The sequence below is a fragment of the Fukomys damarensis genome, unplaced genomic scaffold, assembly GCF_012274545.1.
Source record: "Fukomys damarensis isolate Sample0158 unplaced genomic scaffold, DMR_v1.0_HiC HiC_scaffold_31, whole genome shotgun sequence".
In the NCBI taxonomy this organism is placed as follows: Eukaryota; Metazoa; Chordata; class Mammalia; order Rodentia; family Bathyergidae; genus Fukomys; species Fukomys damarensis.
Window position 1 is genome coordinate 10,410,775 of NW_022900943.1, and position 5,227 is coordinate 10,416,001.

At 41.1% G+C, this 5,227-nt stretch overlaps 1 non-coding gene across 1 annotated transcript; it reads left to right on the plus strand.

The window, feature by feature from the left end:
* The first annotated feature begins 1,303 nt into the window (after window positions 1-1,303).
* LOC117283866 lies at window positions 1,304-1,524 on the plus strand. Its single transcript, XR_004514902.1, has one exon. It is a non-coding gene; the product is annotated as a small nucleolar RNA U3 (small nucleolar RNA).
* The last annotated feature ends 3,703 nt before the right edge of the window (window positions 1,525-5,227 follow it).

A 5,227-nucleotide genomic window follows, 5' to 3' on the forward strand; every position in this document is an offset into this window, starting at 1 on the left:
TGGACTCTCAAGTGACTGTAGGGCAGAACAACTCAGAGCAAAGGAGATGGATGCAGAAGGGAAGGAGGGAGCCCAGAGCTTCATAGTAGTTCCTCCTTGGTATCTGTGGGCCCAAGGGAAGAGTCAGCGGCTGCTGAGCAAACACAGACTCCATGCGCCTGTTAAGCGTGTGGTTTGGCTTCAGAATATCCGTTAATGAATCTCAGCCACTCTGGGCAAGTCACTGTGCAGGGGCTGGCAAACAATAAGTATGGATGGATATTTCAAGTTTTCAAGAAGGTTGCAACAGGGCGGTAGAGACCCCCCCAGCCCCTCCATTCAGTAGAAGAGCAGAGAACAAATTGGAATGGGGCTGACTACTGTCAGGAAGTTCAACGCAAGGCCCAAGGTCAGGTCTTTTTGTCTTTCCTCGAAATGTGTTCATCAGTTTTCCATTGCTGAGACAAAATGCCTGAGACAAATGGGTAAAGGAGGGAAGATTTTTTCTGGCTCATAGTTTAGAAGTTTCATCACAGTGTGGTGTATCCCACAGATAGATTCCAAGCTCTCGAGTACAGGAAGAGCTGCAAAGCCTACACTGGATGGTGGGGGAAAAGTATCCACGTTTATGGAAAGTCACGAGCAGGGAAATGGTGCTGGCATGAGAGAAAAGGAGCATTGCACCCTATGCAGACAAATCAGGCTTTTGGGCTCCAAAATGAGAGAGGAAAACAGGGTAGCATGTACTTTGGCCTGGGGTTGTATAGAATGCTCCTAGGGTGACATCTGAGCTCAGGTGGGTGGAGGGGAGTGAATTCCTAGCTCCCAGTATTCTGCCTGTACCAGTTACCAGCTTCAGTCCATGGTTAGATGGCAGCACATCCTGGGGGAGAGGGTGTGGCAGGGCAGAGCTGAGCTGCCTACCTCAGAGCGGCCTGCAGAGAGAGAGGAAGAGGAAGAGAGAGAGAGGGAGAGAGAGAGAGGGAGAGAGAGGGAGAGAGAGAGAGAGGGACAGAGAGGGAGAGAGGACTCATGCTAGTGGACTTCCTCTTTCCTTTACTTGTGTTAGGTTTCCCCATCTCTTCGCTGCCCCCATGCTAATCACTTCTGGAAACGCCCTCACAGACACACCCACAAGTGTGCTCTGTTAACTTCCTAGGTGTTTCTCAAATCAGTTAGTCCACAATCAAGACCAAGCACCGTAAGCAGCTTTTCCTTACACCGGATACCTCAAACACTTCAAGATGTCCAAATGTTAAAGACAATATTCAAAGACAGAAAAAGGAAATGCCCCTTTATTGTGTTTCTTACATAGAACAAGATAAAAACTGTACTGGCAGGGGTCATTTCGAGAGTTCATTACCGGAGAAGTTTCCCTGAAACTGGAGAGCTCTGGAGAGCACCACGCAAGGAGGAAGTGCTCTCCATCTGAGTGAGACACCGGCTCTTCGGGTTCGTCACTGGGGCTGGCATCTGCCACTGATGAATGTGCTTCTCTCCTTTAAGCAGAGGCAGAGAAGCAGAGAGGGAGAATGCCCGAGTGCAGAATAATGCAATAAAACAAAACAAAAACCACCAAATACCTTCTGGCTGATTTGCTGTCTAGATGGTTAGGACATGGAAAATAGGTGTTCTTAATCCAATTACTAACAAAGGTTTAAAAAACAAATCCCATAATTATCTGATCAGCAGCAATTATATAACCCCATACAATCTTGTACAGAGCATGTACAAAAGATAAAGCTTTGAAGTATACTATGCCTTTCAAAAATCATGCTTTCCATTTCTTGATCTTCATTGTTATGCAGCTCAGCCTCTTTCAGGCCCTGAGAAGCTCCGTGAAGAGGTTGGAGCAGCCCAGGGAGACTTCACGGAAATACAGGACAATTGGGAATCTCTTTGACAAGGAATGCAAAGCAGGATAAATTTACCAGTAAAGAACCAACTGGGCTAAAAGAGACTGTGGAAATTATGAAATACCTGTAATGGTTTGGTAGCTCATGTTGAACTCTTGCACCATTTTGCCAAAATGAGTAAGAAGGAGTCACAGATTGAGCTCTTCTGTGCCAATAATAGATGTAATGGAAATTGACTTCTTTCCATTCCAGCTGTAGCAGCAGGAATAGGTTTTGCTCCCAACAAAAACTCTTATCGTGTTTTAGATGTGAAGTGTTGGTCAAATTAAAGGGCAGAAGCAGCAGTTAGTGCAGACATTCCTTACAAAATTGCCAGTCCCTTTCTGGAGTTTTCTCCTTGTCTCCACACCTGCTTCGAGATTGTTTATCCCCTTTTAGCTCAGATCCATGAGCTGTCCATCAATGCTCATTGCTAATATTAACAACTCTCATCGGTACATCTGTTTGTAATTTTTTCTTACATTATCTTTATTAATCTCTACAGCTACTCTGTGAGCTAGCTATTCTTATCTCCTCTATTGCTAAGCAGAAAGCAAATTCAGAGATGAGATCTGGGGAGCTTGTCCTACGTGACACCCTAACTAACTGCCCAAGCTAGCATTGAGCCCATCAAAACCTGACTTTGGACAAAGTTGGCCAAGATACAGTTCTTACTCCATGACAACTTGTTTTGTAACTGGGAAATGAAGGATGCAGATAAAGAACATTCAGTAGGGTGTTAGATGGGGTTCATGAAAGGTACATAAGAAGTACAGTGCAGGGAAGGGAAAGAAAAACCTCTTATTTTGACAGATGGTTTTGGTATTCCCCCCACATCTGGATGACATGTATGGTGTATGTTCCAACAACAAGCTCAGCTTTCCAATTAGGATATCAGTACAGACACTGTAACTCAAGATAAACCTGAACTCTTACAATAATTAAATTCATGTATTTGTTCAGCCATGAGGGGAGTTGAAGGAAAGATATAGCAATTTAATGGCTTAAGAGGAAAATATAAATATCCAGGAAACAAATACCATAAGACATAAGGATTCAGTATCTAACTTTTAGAATACAGTACAGTTGTGCCTCGGTTCACAAACTTAATTTGTTCTGTGACTTTGGAAAAGATAGTCACGTTTGTGTCTGTGTTGGGAAGATAGCGGCCAGTTGTGTTTGTGACCTGATGCAGAGTTTGCAAACAAAAACAAATTTTGCCAGATCCTTCTGTTTGTGAACCAATTTGTTTGCAAACAAAGCATTCATGAAATGAGATGTCACTGTATTTCCTTTGCTGCACTAGAATGATCTTTCCTCTCATGCTTACCTCATACTATTATAAAACTACTGGGTAGATTAAAGGAAGTTTTATTCCCCAATTTTATCAAATTTAGCTTATAATTCATCACTAAAGGTATGAGACATTCCTCTGTGGAGCCAACCCAAAATGATCTCTTTACTCTGGTATCAATTTCTGGATCCTTGATTTCACTTTTGAAATTAATTGTATAAAATTAAGTATTGACCTGAGTACTCAAGCATGTTTAGATCCACTAATACTTGGGGAATGAACAGTCGCGAGTTCCTCACCACAGAAAATCTGATAAAGTGTCCCAGAGGCCCTCTGGATGTTCAAGAACAGGAATTCTAGCTGCTGTCTTGATTCAAATCTAACACAAGTATACAACTCTTTGGAGGATGTCATCAACTCATCTGAGAGCTCAGCTCCCTGGAATGTGTCTTTGTGAAGGTCTTCTGTTCTATTCACTTCATTGTTCTCTGATCTTTTAAGTAGCTTATCTGCAATTTTGAGAATTCTCAGCACATGTAAAAATGACTTTACCAGTTGTATCAATAGACTAGATAAGTAACTGATAAAAATTGACAGGGCCGGGATGTGGCTCAGTGGCGCCACCGCCTGCCTCGAACGTGCAAGGTCCCGAGTTCGATCTCCGGTACCACAAAAAAAAAAAAAAAGCAAGAAAGAAAAGTTTAAACATGTACAAAATGGTCTTTAGTAATGACTGCACAGTATGTAAAAATGCTTTAACTATGGTCTTCTAAGTGATTCTAGTTGTTTGTATTTTCTTAAAGAAATATAACAAAAAATTCTTCATTAGTTAAAGAAATAGATCTTTTTTAGTTATATCAAAGCTTTAATTTCAAATTTGGTGATAAGGTCAGAAGACATTTTCAAATCTGTGTAAATGTTACAGATTTATACTTTGAAAATAAAAAAATTGGAATGATAGAGAAATAATGAATTGATCATTATGGTAATAAACTTTTGTCACATATTTTCAAAGTAAAAGAAGAAAAACGTCAGATTAAATTTCAAACCTGAGCTAAATTAATCTTCAGGGTATTTCTTTTTAAGAGACTTAGTAGTATCCATTGTCCAAAATTTTCCTGTTACTTGGAGATTTCAGCCTTGAGCCCTTTTATCCTTGGCATCCGGCGGTTAAGGCAAACAGCAGCTGGCCTGTGACTTTTGTAAAAGTTTTCTGTCTCAAAAATAACCCAAAAAGTGTGTAGCACAACGGCATAAACTCAAAGCTTACACTGTTTGTTGTTTGTGTTCATTTCAGTATTCCTTATTATTTAAACTCGATTCACAAGTAAATGAAGGAGGGCTGGGGCTTTAGCTCAGTGGTTCCATCTCACAAGCGCAAGGTCCTGAGTTCAATCCTCCTTGGTATTAAAAAAAAAAAAATGAGTAAATGGAGGAAGCAGTTGAGAATCACCCCTAAGAGTGATCACACCGTAATAAAGGCCAGGCCAGGGCAGGCTGTGATCCCTCCTTGGCATCAGGCAGTGGTTAATCTCTCCATGCTACAAAGCAGAATGGATGAAGAACAAGGGACAGATGTGGGCAAACAGCCTCAGGATGGCATCCTGGAGTCCATTTTTTCTTTAGCCAACACTCAACGCACCACTGATGTGCACAAACTATGGTTGGGAAATCATTAGGATCTTTATGTTTGAGAGTCATGGTGATAATCAATGACTACAGAATAAATTTTATCTTTCTGATGCACTGAAGTGACTTGGAACCAGTGTAGTGACAAATAAATCGTGAGAGAAATGTAAATTCTTCTACTGAATTCAATACCTTTTTAATCTCTTTTTGTTTTACTGGACACCAGTGAGGACAGAAAGTCTGACAGAATTTCTGAGGCAAACTGGAGTTACTTAAGGTCTTTTACTTTTCTCAGCGCTGGATACTTTTCTCACATGTAGAGAAGATAGGTGTCCCCCATCAGTCCCCTCCCATTTTTGTCAGAATTCAGTTCACAAAGACAACAAATGACAATTAGTGTGGCTGCAATAAAATAGTAATCACTAAACAA